A 27,961-nucleotide genomic window follows, 5' to 3' on the forward strand; every position below is an offset into this window, starting at 1 on the left:
CTATAGGTTTCCACTTAGTTTCAAAGGTCTCCAGCTTAAATTGTAGTCTTGATGTTGTTTTTTCCATGATGTAGACTTTTCTGATTCTATCTCTCCACTCTGTGATACTCGGAGGTTGTGGCCTTAACCATGCAGATGTTATACACTTCTTCGCAATCAGGAGCATGACCCCGATCAAGTATTTATTGTCTTTATTGGTCAAGTCCATGGGAATTATTCCTAAAATATATACAGATATATCCAGATCTAAATAAATGTCTAAAATATTTTTTATATCTGTTTGCACATTTTTCCAAAACTTTACCACCTTTGGACAATCCCAAAATATATGAGTAAAATCCCCCACCTTTCCACAGTTTCTCCAGCATAGCCAAGATGTCCCCCCATATTTAGATGTAATAATTGGAGACCTAAAGTAACGCATCTTGACTTTCCAGTCAAATTCCCTCCATGTTGGGCTGTTGGTTAATTTGTGTCCAAAGCTGAATGTTTCTTCCCAGTCTTCATCTGCTATTATTATATTAGCCTCTAATTCCCATTTCTCCTTAATCCCCTTGTTATTGATATTGGATTCATATTGTAGGCTTTTGTATAGTTTTGAGATCATGGCTTTTTTTGATTCACCTTTTGCTATTGATAATAGAATTTCTTCCGTCTTGGTCATGTCTGTTGAAATTTTCTGCCATTCACTATGATTCTGAAGGTAATGTCTGAGCTGCAGATATCTGTAAAAATCATTTTTTTGTAAGTTAAATTCCCGTTGAATTTGTTCAAAAGATTTCATTGTTGACCCTTTAAAAAGCTGTTCTATAAATACCAGTCCCCCTTTCGTCCATTTCTCAAACCCTGTGTCCATAGTAGCAGGGATAAAGTCTGGAATCTTGGTGATTTTTACTATTCTTGATATAGAGTCCGGAAAGTTAAATTTTTTCTTTATTCTTGACCAAATATTAATTGTTTCCTTAATCCAGTAATTTTGAATCTTGAGATTCTTTTGAGCCCGCTTTGTTGTGAAGGGCAGTGTATCTAGGGACAGATTTGGGCAGGCCCTTTGCTCCATATTTACCCATATTGTCTCTTGATCCTTTGCTAACCACAGGGCTATGGCTCTCAATTGAGCAGCCCAATAATAGTTCTTTAGTTCAGGTAAACCTAGCCCTCCATTACTCTTTGGGGACTGGAGTATTTTAAGTTTAATTCTTGCTTTTTTATTTTGCCATACAAACTTTGATATTCTTTTATCCATTTCTTTAAAGAACGAGTTGGGGATGGAGATTGGTAGTGATTGGAATATAAACAGTAGTCTCGGTAAGACATTCATTCTGACTGTCTCTACTCTCCCCACGAGGGTGAGAGGTAGAATCTCCCATCTTTCTAGGTCTTTTATAATTTCCTTCCTTAGCTTCTCGTAATTTGTTTCAAATAGCTGTGTAGTTTGGGGTGTAATGATTATACCCAAGTATCTAAATCCTTTATTGGTCCATTTGAACTTTACTTTCTCTTTTAGTTGTGCTGGACATTCACCTGATAACATCATTGCTACCGATTTGCTTTCATTAGTCATATATCCAGAAATATTCCCATATTCTTTAAGGCTTTCTAATAGAGCTGGTACTGACCTTAGTGGCTCTGTTAACATTACTAGTAAGTCATCTGCAAACAATGATATTTTATGTTCTACCCCTCCCTCATCTCTTATTCCAAGAATTTTTTTATTCTGTCTTATTGCTTCTGCTAATGGTTCTATATTAACCGCGAATAGTAGTGGACTTAAACAGTCCCCCTGTCTAACTCCTCTCTTGAGATCAAAAAATTCTGAGCAATATCCATTAATTCGAACTCGGGATTTTGGATTTTTATAAATTATTTTCACCCATTCAACAAGTTGCTTTGAAAACCCAAATCCTAGTAATGTCTGGTATAGAAAACTCAGGTTTACCCTGTCAAAAGCCTTTTGGGCATCCAAACTAATCAGGAGGGAAGATTGTGGTTTAAGTTTTGCACATGATATTACATTTAGTGTCCTTCTAATGTTGTTTGCTCCCTGCCTGCCTGGGATAAATCCTGTTTGATCTGGTTTAATTATTTTTTTTATATATTTTTGTATTCTTTCTGCCAATATACTAGTTAGTATTTTTAAGTCGTTACATAGTAAACTCACAGGTCTATAACCCTCACATAAGGTTGAGTCTTTACCCTCTTTATATATCACAGATATAATGGCTTCAGACCATGTTTTAGGGGGGTCTCCCATCGTTAGTGCATAGTTAAATACCTTACATAATACTGGGGTTAGTTCTTCCCTAAATGTTTTGTAGAACTCCCCTGGCAGTCCGTCTGTCCCCGGGGATTTGTTGTTTTTGAGGGTTTTAATAACTTTCAGAATTTCCTGTGGAGTTATAGGTCGCGTCATTTCCAGCGATTCTTCTTCTGATAAGGTTGGGAGATTAATTCTTTTGAGAAAAGCAGAGGTTTCATCCTCCCGATTATTTCTGTCCGAATCATCATACAGGTTTTTATAATATTCTGCGAACGCTTCCGCTATTTCTTTCGGTTGTGTTTTAATCTGCATATTCAAGGGGTGTTTTATTTTGGAGATGTGCCTATTTACTTGGGCTTTCCTAAGTTGAAATGCCAAAAGACGACTCGCCCTATTACCCATTTCGTAGTATCTTTGATTTGTAAAGCGTAGAGAACCTTCTGCTTTGACAGTTAATATCTCTTCTAATTTATGCTTTGCCTTTTTAAGTTCTCCCATTATATTTGTATCCCCTAGTTTGTGTTCCCTTTCCAATTCTTTGATCTTATTTTCCACCTCATTTTGTTCTTTCATTCTGGCTTTTTTCATTCTAGATGTTATTTCTATAATTTTCCCTCTTATCACTGCTTTTCCTCCCTCCCATAATATTGTTGGTGAAACTTCCCCATTATCATTTATTTCAAAGTATTCCTTAATTGACTCTTTGATTTCTTTGACAATATTTTCATTGGAGATGATCGATACATTCATTCTCCAGTATCTAAAGCAAGATTCTTCACTTGTACTTAAAGTTAGCAGAATAGGTGCATGATCACTTATAGTTATATTTTCTATGTTACATTTTAATACTTTATGTATATGTTGTTGAGATATATATAAATAGTCTATTCGAGAGTAGCTTTTGTGTGGATTTGAGTAGAATGTGTAGTCTCTCTTCTTAGGATTGATACTTCTCCAAACATCAATAAGACCAAGTTCTTTGGTAACATTATTTAGCATTCTAGACTTTATTGTCTGTGGTCCCAAGTCAGAAGGGTATCTATCTAAAATATTATTTTGTACTGTATTAAAATCTCCTCCCATCAGTATCATTCCTTTTGCATCATTTGTTATTATTTTGACTATTTCTTTCAAGAAAGTGTCCTTCTCCTCATTTGGGTAATATATATTTAATATTGATATTGTCATATCTCCTATTCGTCCTACAATCATTACATATCTTCCCTCTTTATCCTTTACCTCCTTTTCAACTTCAAACAATATCCCTTTTTTGATTAAGATTGCTACCCCCCTCCTTTTACCAAATGAAGCATAATATGCTTGACTGACCCACTCCCTTTTTAGTTTTCTGTGTTCGCTCTCTGTTAGATGTGTCTCCTGTAATAAAGCTATGGAACATTGCAGGTTTTTTAGTTGAGTCAAAATCTTCTTACGTTTAATAGGATGGTTTAGGCCATGTACATTGTAAGATACTATATTTAGCCCATTCATATTGCTATCATATCTGGAGCTGCGCTGTACCTGACACCTCTTTGAAAAGAAAAGTAAATTGCACAAAACATAAACTCAGATGAGAAGAAGAAACGAGAACAAAATATAAACACACTTATTGGGATATAAACCCCATAACATTGTCTGGAACATGAACAATGAACTTCCAAGAGTCCTAACATCAGAGAGCTGTGACCTTCTCTCTGATGAACAAGCACTGCGTGCATTGACAACTTCTTAATAGTTGTCTAAAGCCCTAAAGACTCAAACTCCTCAATATTACTCTTTAATGAACACGATTTTCTTGTAATCTATCAAATTATTTCACAACTAGCGTTTTTTTTTTTTTTTTTTTTTTTTTTTTATGAACAAAACGAATATCATTTATTTTTTTTGTCCTCTTTTCCTTTTTTTTTTTTTTTCCTTGTCCTTTCCCTTTTTTGCAGGTCATGGCAATTAGTTTCTCTTTAACGGCATACATATATGTATACATACATATGGTAATCTTTATTACGATGCCACCTCGGCTGACGTCATCACTCCAGGAGTGCTCTCAGGTCCGCCTCCGTGATTTCGGGCCACGACTGCTTACCCCTGTGACTGGTCCCCTTTGCCGTCTGCGCCATCACATGCTGAATTCTCTCTAGCCTGTCTTCCTTCACCTTGATGCCCATTTCTTTCAGCAAAGGCGCCGCTTCTTCCACTGTGCTGAATATCTTTGTTCCAGTGTCCAAATATTTTGAGTTGGGCCGGATAGGGGGACTGCGCCTTCACGTTCCTCTCCTTCAGCTGTTTGATGACGTCTCTCACCTGCTTCCTTTTCTTTTGGACCTCTGTTGTGTAATCTTGGTTGAAATAAACAGTCTGTCCTTCATAGTAGATCTTCTGTTTCCAGGCCTCTTTTATCACCTGTTCCTTCACCCTATAATCCAAAAAGCGCACAATGATCGCCCTCGGAGGCGCTGTGCTATCCTTTGGCTTATTCACCAGTGACCGGTGTGCTCTTTCTATACGCAGGTCCACCCCGTCTGTAGTTTTAATCTGGGATTTAATAAATTGTGCTATGAAGCTTATGGTGTCATTTTTTTCTGCACCTTCGGGGATGCCATGGATTCGTATGTTGTTGCGCCTCATCCTCGACTCAAGGTCGTTGCATTTCTCTGATATTTTGCTCACCTCTCGGAGCAGGAATGTCGCCACCCGTTCCTCCCGCGCAATCTTATCTTCATTATTTCCCAATCTTTCCTCCATGTGAGCTACTCTCTGCTCCAGGGATGTTGTTCTGACCATGAGCTCCCCAATACTCGCTTCCACTCTAGCCATTGCTTGCTTATTATCTCCTACCGCTTCCGCATGCTCTTTTCGTAGCTCTCGTAGCTCGATAAGTATGGCCGAGTCACGGTCCCCTTTCGGCGGCTCCGAGCGCTCCCCTGCATGGCTCTGTACTTTCGCGGTTCCGGCACTCTTTTCTTTTCCGCCTTTCTCTTCCATACTCTTTCCTTTCTTGACCATATTTTCCATGGGTGATCTATGTCACTTTAAGAGTGAGTTTTCTCTATGTTCTACAGTTTTTACCTTATTTTAACGCTAGTTTTAATCGTGTTCTTCAGAGCAGCCTTTTCTCCTGCTTTTCACACCATGGCGCCACCGGAAGTCGAAGTTCTCTATTAGTTTTAATCACACATAAGACTTCCCTATAAATGGTAAGATGGTTTATTATCTTAGTTGGAAGAATATCAGTGTTCTGGTTGTAGCTTGGTGTTGCCTGGTAAAAGAAATGGTACGTTAGCCACAAAATTTGGGCTCCGTGCACCTGTTTGGATTGGTTTGAGAATTTGAATCAGGATTGTTCATGGTGGTTACAAGTGCCCAGATTGGGCTGGCTGCACTCAGAATAGTTTTCCTTGCAAAAAATGTGCAAGCTGATTGATCACAAGGGTTTTGCGTCACCAGTTTAGGATAAACTAACTAACCAAAGAAATTTAGCATACAGTTGCTTGTAGACCAAGGGAAGTTGTGACTTCTTCATCTATCCATTCATTTTCCATCACGCTTATCCCTGCTGGGGCCACGAGGGGTGCGTATCTCAATGGGCGAGAGTAGGTGTACATCCTGGACAGGGCGCCAGTCTGTCGCAGGGCAACACAGACACAAACAGGACAAACAACCATTCATACTAACACTCACTGCTAAGGACAATTTAGAGAAGAAAATTAACCTAATCTGTCTTTTGTCACATTTGTCTTTTGGACTGTTGGAGGACGCCAGAGTACCCAGAGAGAACCCACGTGCATGAGGAGAACATGCAAACTCCATGCAGAAAGACCCCAACCCAGGAATCGAACCCAGAACCTTCATGCTGTAAGGCTGCTACCCACCTTATCCCTGTGCAGCTCTTTGACTTCATCATATATAACCTAAACTCCAATACTTGAAGCAGCCCCAATACAAAGTTTGTCACGTTTTCTCTCAGTAAAAAAAAACAAAAACAAAAAAACGACCCAGATTATTGCTTTTCTGTTAAACCCCTTCTGATTAACCTTGCTCTGATATGCTAAAAGATTACTTTTCTATGTCCAAATGGCAAACTTGGTGGTTTAGTGCAAAAATGATCCTCTCCTTCAAGCTCTTATATTGCTAAACTCATGAAAATATTAATAATCTATTCTCAATATTGAGCATTAAACTGATGGTGGAGGTACAGAAAATCTTTTAAACTGGGATGACACATCTTCATGCAGATTTGTGACATTACTATTATTAGAAATGTATTATGGACCAACAAGTAAACCATTAAAGATAGTGAGGATAATTAAAACGAATACTAGAAAAGCAGATGACAAAAAAATATATTCTAAATAGAAATAGTGCTGTAACTTCAAAACACTTAGCCACTGGGAGCACTAAACCTGTAACTTCTGGATTTTAGGTTTAGGTCTCGCATTTAAGTGGAGCTCAACCTCTCATAACGTGTCTCTCTGGGTCAAGGACAGCAAACCAAGCATAAGTACATGCCAGGTGTTTAATGCTGAAAAATCATCTAATAAACATCGAATTGAGACAAAAGTTCTGCAGTGTTTAATGCCTTTAAACTTTTCCAGAGATACTGGGGACCATACAGCTGTCTTAATATGATGTTAAGGGGGCCTTTAGTTTTTTATTTTATAATTATATATATTTTTTTTGTTGTTTTGTTTTACATATAATCAAGAGGCTTTGCTATTTTGTTTTAAAATTTAACAAGATATCTCACAGGAATCGAAATATTTTGGTAACATACAATAGTCTGAAAATAGTATTTTCAGACTATTGAAAATAGTATATTTCAAGATACTTATTCCTTAAGGGAATAATTCAAAGCTATTGAAAAAAAGAAGAGACAATTTAGTTGTGCTGCACATTATCAACCTACTCTTTGCTTCCAAGCTGTGGCTATCAGTTGCAGTGCCTGCAGACTGTATCACATCAGAACATTGACATTTAACCATTACTCCACTTTAAACAATGCTAGAATAAGTCAATTATACTGGGAATCAATCAACAGAAGTCCACTGGTGCTCCTTCAAAAGACTTATTTAATCTGAATGGATCTTGTGTTTTTCTTGTTGTAGTCGTGTGGCATATTAAGTTGATCCATAATGGATCTCCTTGAGTGACAGCTATGGCCCTTTGATTTATGGTTGTTTATCACTTGAGTAAGACTGGAGTTGACCCCCACAAAGGTTGCCATCATTTTTTCCTGCCCTTTATTTTAAATTGCATGTTTTACTGCTTTACAAAACTTCCTCATACATCTGTACGTAAATAATTGCTATGAAGAAGGTAAAACTAGATATGCAAGGTTTATATTTTGGAAACCCGGAATGTTTGCCTTTCTAACTACCTAAACTTTAAGGAGCTTATATTTTTCTCTCTCTTGTATCTTTCCGGTTATGTGTGTCCTTCCCTTCCCAACTCCTTGGTGACTTCATTACTAAATGAAGCAGCCCATAATTTCCATTCCTGTCTTGGATAAATATGGCAGATGCATTTAGTAAGAATAGAAAGGGGACACTGTGTCCTCCATACCTGATGACATGTACGGTTTATCACGTTGAGCAGAGACATGGTCACCTTACCCCGGGCCACATTGTGACAGCCAGCAAGTCACTGGAGAGCAACATCGGAAATCAATATTCCCTCACTCTTTAATTGTTAGAAAAAATCTTCCCTGTTTACAGCATCCCATCATCATTCAGGACAACCTGACTTTCATTTATTTTTGCCTTTTCATTCTCTAAAAAGTTTCTCATCTTTGAAAGCACTTGGTGGCTGATTTGTTGATTGCATAATGGGGAGTGGTTGAATTTTATTTCCAGCGACCCACTTGATATGCATTCAGAAGTTTTATTTGGCTTATTTTTGGATCCTTAAGGCAACTCGTTGTCTTATCTTTGTGTGTGTTTGCACCAGTGTGGGCATTTCCCTCATTGTGTTGAAGTACCACAGGAAATGTGCCAACCAGTTTCCTCTTACTCCACAATGCTTTTGTCGGCTTTAATGCAGCTTTTGACCTGTCTGATTGTGAAGGAGATTAAGATCAGATCAAACAGATATGTCATTCTAACAGTATGATGAATGTGAATATCATGATTTAAAAGTATTAAATAAATTTATATCACAAATTATCATTAGTCCAGGGACGTGCGGTCAGGGAAGGCAGGTGAGACTCTGCTTCACACAGGTGCTTTTTGGTGCTGCTGTTTTGCACAGATGCCAGGCAAGTGGATTCAAGTGCACACTGTTGGTAGCCAGTAATTTGTGTTTTTCTCCATTGAACCCCCAAGATAGAAGATTATATATCTAAGCTTAAACATATGTCAAAACTGGAGTTTCAGTAAAAAAAATGGAAGTCAGTAAGAACAAAGTGGAAATTGTACATCTAAAATAAAGGTAAGAACTAGATTACACTAAGAATTAGACATAATATTTAAAAAGTAAATGTTGGCCTTCTGTTGCTTTTTGTTGAGCATTCTATATCAAATTGACTAAGGTACCAGAAGTAAAAATTTTAAAAACAACTGAATATTTCTCTAGAGGAAAAAAATGAAATTTGTGTTTTTGTACACCAATCTATGCTCTCATTTGTCTTCATTGATTGATTGACTTTGTTGATCTCAGAGTGGAGAAATTTCCTTGTTACATCAGCTCAAATAGTGAAAAAGAGAAGAAGAAAGTAACGAAGACAGAAAAAGGTGCATGGGATATATATAGTATATACAGTGTGTCCACATGACAGCTTTTTTTTAGGTGTGTTTACATGGGTATATAGCTATATATAATTATAATGAAGACAAAGACAGGAAAAGGGAGCCATGCCTCACTCAAAGTCTCAATCTGCTGATCAAAGAAGAGAGCAAAGTGAACGTAGAAGGTGGGAGCAGAACAGACACCAAAGGCTGCAGACACACACTGTGCCTTACCTATGAACTTATTAAAGAATTTTGAAGATTTTTTTTTTCTATCAGAAGTGCATCTCATGCTAATCAACAATTGATTAAAATGTTGTAATTGTCCAGATAATATGTAAGTTTTAGCTATACTGCAAGTCACAATATGGGGCAAGCTTTGCTGTTTGGCGGAGGTGTGTTTTTCTAGTTTTGTTTTCTTGTTTGAGAATATGTTCTTTGTGTGGAATCCTGCACATGTGATTGGTTACTAATTTTTATCCTTCCTGGAATCTTGGTTTCAAGTGAATTTAACAAACCTTTGAGGCTTTTCTTGGTCACCGTAGATGGGTTTCTTGCGCCACATTTTTCTAGATTTCTCATCTGCTCTTACTAATAAAAACTATACATTGATCAAGAAATATTCCAGGTTCATCTTTAATGACAACAGCTGAAGCCACAGGTCTGGTAAACAAATAATTCTCCATTTATTCTTTTGTTGTTTTTTATATCAGGAAGTAATGCAAGACATTTTTAGGAGTGAAAATTATCTCGATCAAGTGGAGGAGTAAGGTTCTTTACATTATAAGATCATATTGCTTTTGGTACATAATTCATTAACATTTTAATTGTGCTGTGTTTTGCAAGCAAGTATTACCTATAACATCTTTCATTTTACTAAACTCTAATCTTTTCCTTCTCTCTCAAGAAATGTTCTCCCTAATTTAGGTTGCAACTAGACACAAACAGGAGGCAGCAGTCATACATACAAAAAACTTTATAATAAAAAATATGGTAAACCTTTACAGATTCATTCAATTTCCCAAATTACCTTTTTTACACACAGGTCAAAGGAGCCCAAAGCTAATAGTTAGCTTGTTTTCTCTTCTCTAGTTAAGTGTGCTACCTGGGGAGCACCACAGCTCCAAAACTGTGATTAGGCTTTCTCTGGTTAATTAACTGCTCGGGCCATGGTTGGCCATTTGCATCATTTAATGGAGGCACGATGCCGCAGCTGTCCTTCGTCTGTCATTCATCTGACTCTTGCCCTTTATTCCACAATTTGTGCCATAAAAAGGAATAAATAGCCAAAGCTTACACAGCATTTTATCAATCTCATTAAAGTGACAGAGAATATTGTTGCACTTTCATTTAAGCAGCACCGAAGGCTGTGCTTTAATTACAAGGAGAAGAAGAGGTGGCCTTTTTTTTCCATCTTAGGCAGAGGGAAAATCCTGGTGGTTTCCCTGAGAGAAGACCTCATTACAACAATGCCAGGGTGCTTTTCAAATGCCGCCAGCAGGGTTGTTCAGTTTTATTTTACCGATATATGTCCTCCCTAGTTTGCTCTCCTGCTATTAACAGCAACAGGCTGCTTAATTATTTAAATCTATCCTTTATTAAATGAAAATTGGAGGAGTGCAGCCATGCACTCAACAGAGGGGGTCTTAATATTAACTTCTGCTATGCTGTGAATACTCAGACTAAGTAAGGCTTGATTTCCCTAAACGTAGATATTGAAGGGGTAATGTTTTTAATATTGCCCTAAATTTTTACTGTATGATTTGTATCCTACTTCCCAACCTGATGAATGAAATGGAAATGTAAACTTTCTCAATGTTTTTCTGTGGAGCTGCATTTGCTAAATAAGAGAAAAGATTGAATCCTAGACAGATCTTTGCAAATATCCTGTAGGAGAAAAAAAAAAAAAAAAACACCAAAAGAAATTCAACACTGTCTTACCCGCCCATTTAGTCTCACAAGCCCCAGGCATCACAGTATCACCTAGCCTTCACATGTTCATTAGGCAGGGAGAGTATTTGTGGACTCTGCCCTCTTGTTGCGCTCAGAAAAAACACTTTAATCTTTTTTTTCTAAGTGGTGCTGCTAGATTATTTTGAAACTGCTTCATTTCATTTCTACTTCAGGCAATCTATTTTGCATTCCAATAATTAAGTTAGCTTGCGCACAAGTGTGTTTTTGTCATACAGCAATTTAACACAGACCAGGATTTGGATAGGTTTTGTATTGGCTCAATTTTTTTTTTCTCTCTTGATGTTTACTTCCATCCTTCTTCTACTTTGTCTCTGACTTTTCTATTCTTTATTTTGATTTTTTTTTTTTTAGAGTTTCCCCAGGGAAAGCAGCGAATGTGAGCAGATCACTTCTGATTAGTGGAGCTTCATTGGAAACATGCCTGTAGTGCTTTTTCTGTTGCCAGAAACAAACAGTGGTGTGGTATCCTCTGGGAAGACTGCCGTTTTCTTAGCACAACATAACCCCCGAGAGGAGTCGTGTTATCTCTCATGTGCTGTTAACTTTGGGCTTTAAAGTGTGTGCTCTATTTCTTACACATCAAAAGATGATGATTGTTTGCAGAAGGGATAGCAAAGTCCAAAAGTCACACACATACATATATATTTATAAAATTTATCATTGTGACTTTGAATTTACATATTAAGTGTGAGATAAGCGTCTTTGCATGTTGTCATTTCCTTTTGTGTATTATCTGACAGCCCATAATAAAATTTAGAATTGTTTTTATCACATTTAAATCATGTGACGTTTTGCCTGTGAATAGAAAGATTCTGGAGGTGGGTAAGTAGTGCTGGAGGGTGGGGAGATCGAGCAGGCGACTGATTTGTCTCCTCGCCGTCTGGAGGATTTACGGTGTGAGTGTGTTGAGCTATCAATCAATTGTTGCTCACTCCAAGGACAAGTTTGTCTCTTTATGCAATTTGTAAGGCTGTCCAGTCAAATTGATTCCTTAACCAGGAGCGGTCCACCTCCCGAAGAGGAGTAACACACCCCGACACCTCCCCAAACCCCCCTCCTCCATCCTCCTGATCAGCCTTCTTGTTTGCTGTAAACCAGACAATAAATGATGTGATTCTTGACTGTGTGCAGACAAAATCTAGCTGCAAAATAAAGTGGGTGACAAAAAGACAAGATTAAAAGTGATCGCAGGACTGATTGATTAAATGTGATTAAATTGAACTACTGGGGATTGATGTCCACGAGCCCCTCTATGACGAATGATTCAGGCATTATGACGCACTCAGTCTATAGTGGTTTATATTTCCAGCAAAAAGAAATCCAAAATACTAAATCAGATTCAACTCTGAAAAATGGTAAGGAAACACATTTCAATCTGAAAAACTCCCACGGAGAGAAAGACAATTAGAAGAAATGCAATTACTTTAGTCTTTGGCACTCAGACCTCGGCAGGAAACATAGCGCTGAGTTTTGATTGCATGAACAGGAGTAAAGTACAGGGCTATCCCCCCACCCCCAGGCCTGAAACTGGTGGTGGAGGGGAGAAAGATGAGGTTGGTCAGTCTATAGACCGTTGGTTGGCGAGAAGGTATGCTGAGCTTTATGGAGAGATCCGGTGCACTGCGTGAGCTGATACTAGAGCTTCACTCAGAGACCTGGAAGATGGAAGTCCAGTTGGATAACACAGGTGGAGAGAATCTGTCCATGATGGGCAAGCATGAAGTGACAGTAGAGAGGAAAAACTCCCCATTGGGAAGAAGCCTCTGGTAGAACCGAAATTAACAGAAATGAGAAGAGAAATGAGACGCGGAATTCAGTAAGAGTCTGGAAGGAATGAAACTCTGAAGTTTTAGCTACGATGTTGGAGGAGGGGCTGGAGGTGGGTTGAAATGGGGTCATCTGAATGAAGTCAGATACAGCGCAACCACCGTCTGTGCACTAGGTAGCAGACGGGTTGTGGATCGGACACCTTTAAGATGAACTTTGGATGCTAAATGACTTTCGTGGCTGTGTCGTAGGCGGATGAAGGCGAGTAATCAGTTTATTCAGTTGAACTTCCGCCTAGGCTCCATTTTTAAAATAGTTTTATAATTCACAACCTATTTTAAAATTTCTGGATGAAAATGTATTATATCACAATTTCTTAAAATATAAAATCACAAATTCGGTTTTATTCCGATTTTGCTTGTTTGTTGTTTTAGAATTATGTGGTCAGTGTAATGAAAACATTTCTGTAGGCCAGAGCTCTAATAGAATCTGACAATTTAGGCCAAATAACCTTTGCTACCCACTTTTAATTTCTAGAAGCATTTTCGTTAACACGAGCAAAGAACATAAAAATGCACCCGAGACGTAGAATGGCAGTATTTGAGAAGTATACCTTTTTAATGTGTGACAAGGAAAGGTATTTATAGTAATATTGTTGAATTAGAGTTTTTAAATCTAAATTTCAAAATTGGATTTGAAAATGTATTTATAAATTACAACTTACCAAAACTTAGGCTACTATTCCTATTTAACAATTCGGTTTAAAAAGTGTAATTAGAAAAAGGTTTTTAAATTGGATTTTTAATTGCATGATTTAAATGTTGAATTTGAAATGGTTGTTTTGCTTTCACAGGGACTTTCACTAGCCAAAGTATGAACACGATGCGCGTCAGACCTTTGATAGAATAGAATAGTTAAGGTTCAAGATATGGATTTGATTGTAATTTCCTCAAATGGATTAAGCTTCTGTATACAACCCCCAAAGCCAGTGTTTCGACAAACAACATAGCTTCCAAACCTCTCACATTAGAATGTTCCACTTGCCAGGGTTGCCTGTTATCGCCAATGTTATTTATCTTAGCTATAGAACCCTTGGCAATGGTGATAAGAATGTTTATTTGGCGTTCAGTTGGGAAGCCAAGAGAATAGATTGGCCCTTTATGCTGATGATCTGTTATTTTTTTCTTTTTACAAGGCTGTCCATTATTTTTCCAAAATTAATGTAACAAATTGACTTATTTGGTCGATTCTCTGGCTATAGAATAAATTATTCAAAATCCTCCATACTATCTTTGGACAGGGATTAAAGACTAAAACCAGTTATACAAACTCCATTTATCAATGCTAGGGGATTTGTCTATCGTGGTTTTAAAATTACCCCAGACATTTAAAGCAATAGTATCAACAAATTTTTATCCCCTGGTTAGAGAGGTAAATGAGTTACTGAATAAATGGATGATAATGCCCATAACAATGCCTGGCCAAATAAACATGATCCACATGACTGTATTGCCAAAATGTTTGTATCAGTTTTAGCCCCTTTCTTTGCCTCTTCCGAAACAATATTTTGACGGATTAACCCATATTTTTAATAGATTTATTTGGAATAATAAAAAAACTTAAATAAAGGTTTTGCTTATTGTGCTTGCCATATGAAGGGGGTTAACTTCCTAATTTTGAATTGTTTTATTGGTCTGCACAGCTACGCTCAGCCATGTTCTACCTTTCGACCGATACACCCCCAGCATGGTTAAAAATTGAACAATTGGTAACAAACCTTAAATTAAATTTCTATTTATACTCTGCAAGGCCATAATAATTGATAAAAATTACAAAAAAATCCTTTTGAATAAAACACCGCTGATATTTAGTATATGAATCTGCATATTTAAAGGCACAAAAGCAGTCAATTACTACGAAGATGAGACTCATTAAATACAAGTGGTTGATGAGAATTTACATAACTCCAGTCAAATTGAATTGCTGGTCACCTGACATCCCAGATAGCTGTAGTAAGTGTTTGGTTGGAAAAGGTACTTTTTTCCCAGTGTGGGAAGTGTCTAAAGTATGTGTCCAAAACTAGAGCAGTACTGGAACTATGCAAACTTTGTCAAAGATTGTTGGAGTGTAGGTACCTGCGGGGGCAAGAATGTGTCTTTTAGGTATTTATCCAAGAAACTGTGGTCTTAACTCCAGTCAGTTGATATTGATTGACTTAGGTCTCCTGCAGGCCACAAGATTCATGTGACTGTACTGGAGAAAGATGGATATACCCTCAAGTCATATATGGGTGAAGGTAATAGCATCATGTAAGGCTCTGGATCAACTTATATTGTCAGAAGAAAGGGAGTACATTTTGAAGAGTCATGGTCACTATTGGCCAAATGTCTGAAAGGAAATTGGAAGAATGATGCAAATTACTGAGTTTTTCGTGTGTGTTTTGTTTTTCTTTTCTCTGTCTGTCTATTTCATACTTGTGTTGTTGAGTGCGCAGTGGCGGACCATCCAGGATTACTTTCACCCCTGCTGGTGCTGTCATGGTCCATCTGTGGTTATGCAGAATGTGTACAAAAACAGGACACAGCAACAGGTTTGATACTTCTTAGCTTTTGACTTACAGTTTACAGCAAAGTGATTTTAAACCTGTGACAGACCACCCACTAACGTTTTTATTTAGTCTCTTCCCGTCAACTAAAACTCACGTCATCAAATATCCATAAATAGCTCGTCAGTTTTCGTTATCGTCATAGAAAAAATTAGCACCAACAGAATAATTTCATCATCGTAGACTAAAACAGCACTGCTTGTATTAACTTTACTTGCAAATCAGGTAAAGGGTATTGCCCAAGGGACAACACTGAGAGCCGGGTCTGGGGCTTGAACCCAGAACTGTTCTGTCGCCCCACCTTGAATAAGAAAGTGTGTATTGTGAATCTGATATCTTTCTGCTTCACTCAAGGTAACCTTGTCACAGGCCAGCTCAGTGCCCATGACAAAAAGGAGGGGACACAAAACGGTTTAGGCCAATCAATAGTTTATTGTAACCTATGAGTAACTTTAAATAAATAAAACAGAGATGAGATGTGAGTATGTAAGAACGTTTAGTGTGTGCAGTGTATGAGTGGGTGAACATGAATGTGAGAATGTGCCTGAGTGTTAACCAAAACCAAACTGAACCAAACAACAAAGGGAGTACCTGGAGGAGCAGAGAGAGAGAGTGTTAGTGGAGCTCAACTTATATAGAGCCCAAGTGGCTCCAATTAGTAAGACCCGCCTCTGCCTACAGGAGGAACCGCCCCTGCAGGTCAGAGGAAAAGGGCCGTGACACCTTAAATTAGATCAAATAGTCCTTGTTCTTTGTGTTCTGCCATTGGCATTTTATTTTTTGGTAAAATGTTCGATGTCAAATCAAACACCTTGGAGGAGAATGAACCTTAGGTAAGATAAAAGAGTAAGATTTAAAGTTTGGGCTGTTTGGTACATCTCACCATCTTAAACTGCTACTCCAGTACATTCCGGGGCGAAGGCACATCTTGTGATTTCCTGCTGAGTAAGCACTCACTCCTCTTTCATGTCGGCTGTGTGGTTATTTGGGACATTTAGCGGACAATAGGGGAGCGATTACAAAAACGGGCTGTAAACTTGAATAATTTATGCCGGAAATCATGCTCAGCCTTTCAGAATTCCCAATGATCCAGCCTTATCCATTACCCTAACATACACACACACTATGAGAGAGAAATAGTTCTTTTGTTTCTATCATTCCACAGTACAATTCATCCTTTTACTGAAACCAATACTAAAACTAAGATTAAGTACTTCTTCCTTAATCCCAACTTTAAACCATGTTTTTAAATGGTAGTGGTTTGTTATGAGGTGACAAACTCACTGTGCGCTTTTACCATCTCAATTATGTCCCCACAACATAAGTAAAACAAGCCAGCATCTGTGTGTAAAAATACCCATGCTCCAACACGGTGAATGTTTGCACTGAATACATTACCGTTAAAATGAAAAATACGTATAAAAAAGCAATATGAATTGTGCATAATAAATGACACTGCCGAGCAAATGTCTTGGCACTGCGTTTAATATGGTGTTTAAATTTTCAGATTATCTCCTATTTTTTTTCCTCCTGTGGAAGGCAAATTCAAAGCAACATTTGCCTTCCTTTCAGCTCAGTGGAATGGCTTGAAACATAAATATAGAAACAAAATGAGTCAAAGATTATCTAATGGAGCGTGCGTCAGAGCAGTTTGTCACAAGCTTTAGAGGAGCATTGCTCAATGGGCACAGTTGTTTAACTGTTGAAACCATTTTATTTTTCAAATAGCATCTCTTCTGAGCTGTTGCGGTGCGCTTTTGTCATTCATTTGTGACGTGAAAAATTTCTGCCACTAGTAAAACTTTGACAGCTGGGACAAGGCACGTATCACATTCGTGTGAAGAATGGCTGGATTTGTGACATCAAATAGCTTAGAAAATATGGTTCATTTCATTTTGATCAGGGGAGAGAAAGGAAAAAAAAAACTTTCCATCTGAGGGCTGTCTGACAAACAGCTCCATGATATGTCAGCACTGCTGCACATTTCTTGTGTGATAAGGAAATCCAGAGGGAGGGAGATCCAGTATTAACAACAGTAGCTTTTTTTTTCCTCCCTTGAAAGAGATCTGTTTGCCTGTGACATCCCAACCAGGAAGATGTGAAAAATCTGTCAATAAGGTGTGCTGGCTGCAGTCCTAAACCACACTCTGCTCAACCTTCCACACCTATCAAAGATATACTAGGTATTGGTGTGAAACATCTCAAACCATTGCCTTATCTACAGGGAAAATCCTAGCTACTGCAATTTGGACAGCTGGAATGGAAGACTGAACTAATGTTAGTTTTATTTACGATTCGCATCATATAACAAGTATTTTAGTAAGCATGCTTTTATTTTTGTTGATAGAATTGGAGACAGCCTTGCAGAAAGTATTCCTACCCCTTGAACATAAACCCATTGGTACAAAGTAACCATGCCATTTGGTTAATCTAATTGAAATTTCAAAAGTTAACCCTCTACTAGTTTTTCTTAATGTATAATCCTGAATTTAGCTCCAATTATCTCCTCAGTAACTCTTCTTCTTTAAAGAAGCATGTCTATAGCTTGATGCTACGAACCACAAGTTGTCCTGGCCAATATCAACATCTTTGCTTTTTGTTTCAGTTATCACCATTTTATTCATTTTTACTGATTGTTTTTTCCCCTTTGTTTTATTGTAGACCTGTAAGTTACACGTTTCTGTAGGTGTTATGGAATCTGATAGCAAACCTCACTGGAATAGAAGGTTGGGAAGTTGTGAAGTGAGTAAAACAAAGCCACATCTATCCCACTAGATGGAATCCTAGTCGGCCTCGGCAGATGGCCGCTCACACTGAGCCAGGTTCTGCTGGAGGTTTCGTCCTTTTAAAAGGGAGTTTTTCCTCTCCACTGTCGCTACAAGCATGCTTAGTGTGAGGGATTGCATTTGAGTCAATGAGTTGATGCAATCAACTGGTTTTCCTTAGATAGACTACCTTAAATCAATTTGACTGTATGATCTGGTTGAATTGTAAAGTGCCTTGAGATGACGTGTTGTGAATTGGCGCTATAGAAATAAACTGAATTGAATCCTACATCAGTCTTTTTAGATGTCTAGCAAGAACTTTTAGCTTAGTCAGGTCCTGTTTGAGGGAAGTTCAGAAGGTCTTATGGGTCACATAACTCATTCCATTATGGAGCAAACCCTCTAAGTTACATAGGCAAGTGTTCTACGTTGACCTGAAAAATTATTTAATTTATCTCAAAATAAGGTAACATTTTCACAGGTAAATTTTTTTTTTTTGTCGACTAGAGTCCTTAATTAGATGTTTAGTGTTTCCCTTGATGGCTTACAAACTGCAGATTTGACTTTTTGTGTTCTTTTAAGAATGACTTTCCTCTTGTTACCTTTTCCATGAAGGCAAATATTGTTCTTATGAAAGGATTCTCCCAACTCAGTTGCAAATCTCTGCAGCTCCTCCAGAGTTTTCACAACCCTCTTGGCAGATTTTCCCACTGAACCAAGATATCCATGGCTTGGTAGGCTTGCAGTTATTTTTTTCTATACTCTGTTTAAATGATTGAATTAGCAGCTCTGTTTATAGTGAGATCCAATTGCTCTCAGGTAGGTGCTTTTTGAAGGCAGTTGGTTGTGCTGATTTCTTTCAGAACAAATGTGCTCTATGCAAATACATACTGAGCCTAATTTAAAGAAGTTGTTAAAAATGATAATATGAAATGATGTATCAGTTTCCCTCTACAACAATATTAAACAACACTCATTCTCATTCTAAAATGAAACATTTACTGTGAAATGAGCTTTTGACCGCAAAGCATTTAGGTAATTGTTGAAATACCGTAGGCATCTGGATACAAAAATGCATTTCACTTAATAATTATTTTAATTTGAAAACTATGCAGCATTTTCCCTCTGTTTTATTTTCATTCATAAAGTGATGATGGCTGGGGAGGAAGCGGTTCGCCCCATACTGTAAATGGTGGATTGCCTGTTTGAGCCTTCACTCAGTCTGTACTTGTCGGTCCTTCTGTAAGACACTTGACCCCCTTTACCTTCTGATGGTGGTCAGTGGGCCCAATACTTTATGGTGCTATGTTAGATTCAATTCTAACATACTACATTGAAGTTTGTGGTTTAACCGGAAAAATTGTGGAAAAAATTTAGAGGTGCTGTTTGTATAGTTTTTGCAAGACACTGGACCTGGACCAAAATGTTTTAACAGTGTTTTGATAGATTTCAGTGCCAGACTTTGACTTGGCTCTATCTAAAAAAAAAAAAAAAAAAAATCTGACCTATTGAAAAGAAACAAAAACAAGTCTTTGGCCATATGGTCTTAATATGTTCTGATAGTAGAATACAAGACATATTCTGTTAAAACAAACAAATAAAAAAAAAACTAAAGAAAACAAGCTCTTCTGCCTCCTTCCAGTTTGCAAACACATTTCCTGATTAGAAACGACCAATCGGGGACAGGAGGAACATATTACCAGTGTCAATTACACTTGTGTACATGCCACTCACACCGGTCCCCTACACAGCATGCTTATTTAAGCTAAAGATTGCAAAAATCTAATCTTAAAGAATATTTAAAAAATACTAAATGATTTATGTTACACTTACTGATACACTATATTGCCAAAAGTATTTGCTCACCCATCCAAATTATTGGAATCAGGTGTTCCAATCACTTCCATGGCCACAGGTGTATAAATTCAAGCACCTAGGCATGCAGACTGTTTTTACAAACATTTGTGAAAGAATGGGTCGCTCTCAGGAGCTCAGTGAATTCCAGCGTGGAACTGTGATAGGATGCCACCTGTGCAACAAATCCAGTCGTGAAATTTCCTCGCTCCTAAATATTCCACAGTCAACTGTCAGCTGTATTATAAGAAAATGGAAGTGTTTGGGAACGACAGCAACTCAGCCACGAAGTGGTAGGCCACGTAAACTGACGGAGCGGGGTCAGCGGATGCTGACGCGCATAGTGCGAAGAGGTCGCCAACTTTCTGCAGAGTCAATCACTACAGACCTCCAAACTTCATGTAGCTCAAGAACAGTGCGCAGAGAGCTTCATGGAATGGGTTTCCATGGGCGAGCAGCTGCATTCAAGCCATACATCACCAAGTGCAATGCAAAGCGTCGGATGCGGTGGTGTAAAGCACGCCGCCACTGGACTCTAGAGCAGTGGAGACGCGTTCTCTGGAGTGACGAATCGCGCTTCTCCATCTGGCAATCTGATGGACGGGTCTGGGTTTGGCAGTTGCCAGGAGAACGGTACTTGTCTGACTGCATTGTGCCAAGTGTAAAGTTTGGTGGAGGGGGGATTATGGTGTGGGGTTGTTTTTCAGGAGCTGGGCTTGGCCCCTTAGTTCCAGTGAAAGGAACTCTGAATGCTTCAGCATACCAAGACATTTTGGACAATTCCATGCTCCCAACTTTGTGGGAACAGTTTGGAGCTGGCCCCTTCCTCTTCCAACATGACTGTGCACCAGTGCACAAAGCAAGGTCCATAAAGACATGGATGACAGAGTCTGGTGTGGATGAACTTGACTGGCCTGCACAGAGTCCTGACCTCAACCCGATAGAACACCTTTGGGATGAATTAGAGCGGAGACTGAGAGCCAGGCCTTCTCGTCCAACATCAGTGTGCGACCTCACAAATGCGCTTCTGGAAGAATGGTCAAAAATTCCCATAAACACACTCCTAAACCTTGTGGACAACCTTCCCAGAAGAGTTGAAGCTGTTCTAGCTGCAAAGGGTGGACCGACGTCATATTGAACCCTATGGATTAGGAACGGGATGTCACTTAAGCTCATATGTGAGTCAAGGCAGGTGAGCAAATACTTTTGGCAATATAGTGTACATCTAACAGCATTCGAATTAGTAGAAACTTTATATATATTCATTTTTTAAATTTTTTTATAATCCTGGATTTCCTTATTTTACCCATTTCTATTCTGATTTTGATAGTTTCATACAAGTTTGATATCCCAATGCTAATTTTAGCCTATTTATCTCACATTTTAAAAACTGTTAACAACTTTCAGAGTACATGATTTATGTTTTGTGGTATGTACGAACAATGGAAAACACGCTTCTACTAGTTTAAAACAAAGACAAAATACAGTTCTTTATTTAAAATGGCATAATCATTACTAATATCCTAATATCCTTACAAACTACGAATGGTGTCCCTGTCTATCAATCAGACAGCCCTAACTTATAGATCACAGAAAGCTACCAACAGTTTAATATTCCCCGGGTTTCATGATGGAAAAGCCAAAAGCTTAAATAAAACTGAGGAAATTTGCTAATATTCAGTTGCTGTTTCTATTATGTGTTTTCTTTCTCTACTAGTTTGGAGAAAAGTGTCTCCAGGACTTATAAATTGATTACCTTAGGCAAAGGTACGACCCAGAGTGTAGGTTTCTATTGTCTCCATTGTAACAGCAAGCCATAGCTGCTAATGTGAAATGGGTTTGTGCTTCATCTGTCTTCTCTTTCGAACTCCTCACCAGTACTGAAACTAGCTTAGTTTTACTTCCACACTGAAGAGTGCTAATGTTAAGTGCAATCTGATTGAGCTTATGCATTTTGCATTGATTTATTTGAGGGGGTGATAAGTCGCTACCATCTGATTACCGGTATGGTCACGCTTAAAGAAATCCTCCAATCCAATCACCTGTCAATTTCCCTGACAGGTGATTGTATAGGGCGGAATAGAATTAAATCATTCTGTATGCCGGCTATCAACAGCTTATCTGTTAAATTTGAACAGATAACAGAGATTTAGGTAATATAAATACACACTTAAGAAAACTGCACATTGAAGGATTGTAATGAATAGATAGAATAAGGATCTGAGGGACTAATCATGGTGACTGGGCTCACATGACAGACTAATCAGGGGCTTTGCCACAAGGCCAATTTGATATTTAAAATTCAGGAAGCAGCAAGATACCATGATATAGCAATGGGGAATTTTACACTCTTTTTAGATAATATGTTTCTTTGTGTAGCTGAGGGGGGAATTAGTCCTAGGTATGAGAAATACATATGGCAGTCATCTGCAAATAAGGCTTAAGTTTAAAAAAGGTTGGTTTGAGGATTGAAGGAGTCTCCCTTTTTAAACATTTATACAGTGCTGTATGAAAAAGACCAAAACTTGTTAAACATGATTTCTTCATAATTGGACTTTGTGGAGACTTCTTTTTTTTTTTTTGGCCAAAATTTTCCTAAGGGCAATTGAAGTTCAGTGGAATAAGGTGAGCCAATTATTGACTTTGCTGTGCCTGGATTTTATAGACTGGCTCTATACTGCCCCATTGTGGGAAGTAAAAATGAAAGGAATGTGGAAGAAATGGAAGCCCCATTCAGCCATTCCAATGTCCAGACACTGAACAGCTTTTGCTGTAGCTGACGAAGGTGATACACATGCGCTGTTGGAAATTAGTTCTTTGTTCCTGTCTTACTGCATGTTTGACATTCAGCTCACCTGTGCCTTTCTCAAATGGGGCATTGTGTTGCCATTGATTGGCCGAGACCTGATCAGTGAGGTAGAGCGTGTGGCCACCAGGTTATCAGCGGCATCAACCCTCAGAAAAGTGCGTCTTGTCTCTCCTTTTACCCCATCAACAGTAGGGGTTGGCTTTATTAGAAGTGCCTGATTTATTGAGCAACACCAGTGCCTGTGTGTGCACCCCAAAGGCACTGGATAACAATCCAGGAGCACTTCCTGTCCCCGCAAACACTGTTTATTTACTCACTCTCAGGGAGGCAATGAATGCAGGCCCTGACTGACAAACAATCTTATGATGCAGCCTTCATGTCAGGACTGAGCTTTTTTCTCCTTCATTCTTGCACCTCTCCTGAATATCTCAGTCACTTGTCAGTCCATTCTCCCCAGCCGTGGGCCCTGTTGACACAGAGATCCGTCACTTCGCACATGGGGGAGTGTAGGACATGTTGGCGGCCATTACTATTCATGAGGCGGCGTGATCCACTCTGTCACCCGTTGTCAGTGAGAGGTGTCTGTCTGCACCACTGCTCCCTTTGCTCTCTTTATCAGCCAAGGGTGGCTAATGAGAAGCACCAGGTTAATACCACCACTAGAACAGCGATGGCTTTAAACCTCTTAATTCATCTTGACACAGCTAATTGAAACCCATGTGAACTACACTTTGGAAACCATCCATTTTCATGCAGTCCACAGCTAAATGCAGTCTGATGGAATTTTACAGAGTGACGCCAGGATTAACTCACCTTGAACCAGATGTTTTCTCTTTGAATTTGCATCCCTTTCCAGTGTCTTGTGCATGATGGCTGTTACCTTGAAACTAAGCCCCATGACAGTCAAGTAAAACACTTGAAACCCCAGAAGTGATGTGCAACACTGAGAAAAATACAGCTTTGGATTATCCAAAACATCTCAGTCTAATTAAAGTGAAGTTAAAACAGCAGCCATGACCAACTGGAGATTATCTCCAGTAGTTTAATTTAGAAACCTTATTTTATGCTGCAGTTGTCAGACTTGACTCAGTCATTGTGCACTGGAGTGTAATCAACATTTAGTGAACAGTGACTTGTTGACTCAACCAGGAGTTCTGTCTCTTTATTTTCCCTCCCTCTTGCATATTTATCCTCACAGTTGTTTTCAATATCGACATGAGTGGGAGGATTTTCTCTACTTCATCTGGGATGTTTAGGCAGCAATGGAAAAAGAATTTGCTTGTTACTGGAATTGCCCCTTCTTTTTTTCTGCGGGTTTAACACGCAATCAGTAGTTCTTCAGACTAGAGAGCACACCGTACATCCATTCTAATAGCCATTAACAACAGGTTTCATAATGGATGTTGTCTGCTTTGTATTCATTAAATTAAGTCATTGGGAGCTCATAAGAAGCTCTCCAAAGGTAGTTTGCTCCTCGTTCTGGCTGCTTCAAACAGGATGTAAGAGAAGAACAGAAAGCCGGTCAGCTATAATTGAATCCATATGTAAAAAAGTTGAATTATATGACGTTAAAATCATTTTTATCAACCTATATCTGGCCAGAGTTGATAAAAAATATATATACGGGTGTTTGGGTGAGAGGCAGGGTACTGGTTTGGTCTGCCGGCTTGCGTAGCGTCGTAAACGTGCAGGCGCGCGCTTTTAGGAAATCCTATACACTACTGTTTATGCTCTAAAAAACATTCTAAATGACTTTCTTTCGAGTAAATTATGGACGCTACCCACTCAGGACACTTGGAATACATTGGACGAGCAGTATGGAGGAATATTGACACGTTTTTTGTGGACTTTTATGGACCTTTCTGCCTCGGGCACCGTAGACCTCCATTATTTGAATGTCAGCAGACAGCAAGAAGCCTCCCAGATCTCCAGATGCATTTGAGATATCAAAAAAGTACTCCAGAGTGTTGTTTAGCATGGGGGTGAGTAGAAAATGAAGGCTAATCATGTTTTGGGTGTAATATTCCTTTAACCCCTTAAGTCTCACTTTTTCATACCTTGTGCACAAACAAATAGCTTATCCAAATGCCATTGGCCAGTAAAATATTATAAATCACACATGCTTGTGATGTATTTAATTTCAAAGCTAAGATCTTCTAGTTTCTGGAGATAAACAACCTTTGTATGTTTTATATAACTGGAGGCTATGTATCTTCTAACATGTCCAAAACTATAATTTTTTTCTCTAGCATAAAAGATGTCATTTTTAATACTATATATTTTGGGTGTAATTCTTTAACATTTCCAATGCCATACACTTGTTGTTCATGTTGTGGACAACAACTGTGTTAAAATTTTGATCCCTGGTCCTAAGCATTGTAAAACTGTGACCAAACAAAAAATCCATTTGGCACTATTGATCCAATTTAGGTCTAAAAGTGCCAAACAGAATTATTTGAATTCTATAACTGATTTAATTATAAAGTAAAACACAAATATTTGCTGTATGTTGCTTTACAAAAATGTTAATTCTGGCACTTCTTTTATAATATTTAAAAATTTCTGCTTTTAAAATTTTGACTTTGCATTTCTGTGTGCATCCACTTATCTCTCCTCTCATTCCTTATGTACATACACCAATAAGGACCATCCTCTCAGCCCGCCCCTGCACTTCCAATTCTTTATTAGAAAGCTAGCTTATTGGATAACACAATACGTCAATCAAACTTTGATCACTCACTCCATTGTGGAGTTCTCGCTGCGCCTGGGGATGGTGTTTCATACTTAAAGGGTGTTTCAGACACATTCTGCTTGACTTTGCGAGCAAACAGATTGGTGAATAAGCCCATATAATGTAGAAGATCTAAAATGGCAGACATACTTCCTAAGATACACAAAAGTTGCATTTTTTGGTTAAGATTTTCACTTTTCCATGGAAAAAAATTTAGCTTTGGATTCTTAAAATTCATTATTTTATTTTATAGGAAATACAACTGGATATTACTTTTTTGTGGAGTGTTATGGACAAAATGAACCCATTAATGCCAGGATGAAATGTGTTTTAGAAGGCCAGAAGACGAAAACCCAGAAAAGTCCAGAAGCTGAAAACCCAAGCCCATTTCTCCTCATGTACGCTCTGTTTATAGCTGTTTGCATCGCTCATACAAGCTTACTTTCCAAAAGAAGATTTGCAATTTTTCCACTATGTCAGACTCACCAAAATGGGGACAAGCATATAGGATGGCCTTACATAAACATAAATGTATAACCAGAATGATTGACAAATAGGAGGACCACTTATTTCGATGATCCACACGGAAAAAGAACATCCTTCTGTCATGATCCTGGAGCTGAGGTCTGGCTTGATTGCTCATTCCATTCACCTGTTTAACTCTGTTCAGTTTCGTATTCCCACTTATGTTATACACTTGTTTCCAGCTCCTATACATGCTGCTTGTTTTCAGCCACCAGTGCCAGATTACTCAAGCTGCTGTGAGAGTAAAGGCTGATTTATAATTCGAAACCAGGTCGTCTGCCTAGGTGTTGCAGTGAACGAAAAGACGTCCCTGCCCCCTCTGTAGACACTCTGCTGCTCCTCTCCCAAATTGTGACTGACCGCATACAGTGCCGCTGACAGGAGGCCGGCTTGTTTTGTTTTTATGACCGAAATTGCAGAAAACAACTCCTGAAGTTGGACCAGCTAGAAGAGCGAGGTACGTGTGAATGCTGGGACCCTTTTTCCACCTGTATTCCCGCTCTTTTTCTCCGCCATGTCCCTCCGATGTCGGACAAACTCGCCCCCACTTCCTCATCACCTCAGCCGTATCTAGACCCACAGCGTGTAGCACAGGCCACGCTTCAAAATTGAGCATAAATGAAAAATGTCTGTGTCAAGCTCACTGCGACACACTGCTGCGGGAGTATAACCAGCCTCAACTCTTGCCATCAAGTAAGTCTGTCTGTTATCCTGATTCTGACCTCTTTTCTGTTTTGGATATTGGAGTTTTTGGCTTTGCCCTTGTCTGCTCAGTGTTTTCCTGGATCCTGCTGGTAACCGAACCTGGACTGTTTCTCTAACCTCGGCTTGGATTCTCCTTAAGGACACTGTTTCTCCCTCTGCGTCAGCTGATCCTCACTCGGGGCGCTGGAAGTGGCTACGGCTGCAAACGGTAGACAATCTCCCTTTCGTCTGGGATCGGACTGGACTTTGTTCCTGGTCATGATTTGCCCGACATTCCAGTAACCGACCTGTGTTTTCTACCTCTGCAGTGGATTCAGTAATCGGCCCTCTGACGATCAGCTGCTCGCTGAGTTATTTGTTCTATGAATGAAGCTTGTTGAAAACCATCCTGAAAACCATCCTGAACTGTCTGTCTGAATATTCCAAGTCCAAGTTTCTGAGGTCGTTATACCTTCACTATACCATTAACAATGGAAATGTTGAAAAACACATTTTCCTCTATCATGTATAATTGTTAAATACAATATAAATCACAATTAAAAACTTTTGTCTTCGCAGTAAACCACATTGACAGTTTTACCACATCCTATGATACATATTTAAGCTTCTCTGAAGGGCTGTGGCCTAATGACATGAGATCATTCCCTCAGCTTCAAAGGGTTGTGAATATTTAAATGAGCCATCAACAGCCGATGGTGTGAGAGATAACGGGGCCATCTTTTACTTGCCCCTTCTTGTGTGCGACAGCAGGGTATATTTAGTTGACGGCATCATTGTCTCTCAAAAGCGCCGGATTTACCAGCATAAATTCCAGCAAGCATGCACTCCCTCCCTTACACCGCACAGGCAAACGCTCATTCATTTCCTCGTTTGTCATTTCAATAGTTATTTTATGGCAGTGCAGTATTAATTGAACTACCTCTACTGCACAACAATTCAGGACCCAGTACATCTATTACGAAGGGAGTGTTCCAGAAACACAGCTGAAAAGGCCCACAAATCAACCTGTACTGCGAAGGGAACCTCACCATAATGTAAGCCAATCACAATAATCCTTCATTTACAATGTGTTCTTTTTTCAGCGAAGCAAAGAAAATGCATTTAAAGCCCCGTGGGGCTGCAGTGGAAACTCTTGGTGCTAATGTTGTGCTTTAGAGTTATTGTTTGAAGTAGGATTGCCAAAGCAAATTTCTTAATCAAGGTAGATAATTTCCATTAATGTTCATGCAGCTCATCACCTTTGTTTG

At 38.8% G+C, this 27,961-nt stretch overlaps 1 protein-coding gene across 5 annotated transcripts in view; it reads left to right on the top strand.

Moving 5' to 3' along the window:
* ppargc1a (peroxisome proliferator-activated receptor gamma, coactivator 1 alpha) overlaps nucleotides 1-27,961 on the top strand; it is a 485,324-nt gene that overhangs the window by 27,164 nt on the left and 430,199 nt on the right. The window lies entirely within an intron of this gene.

This window comes from Cyprinodon tularosa, unplaced genomic scaffold, assembly GCF_016077235.1.
Source record: "Cyprinodon tularosa strain WSP-4 unplaced genomic scaffold, ASM1607723v1 ctg91, whole genome shotgun sequence".
Lineage (NCBI taxonomy): Eukaryota > Metazoa > Chordata > Actinopteri > Cyprinodontiformes > Cyprinodontidae > Cyprinodon > Cyprinodon tularosa.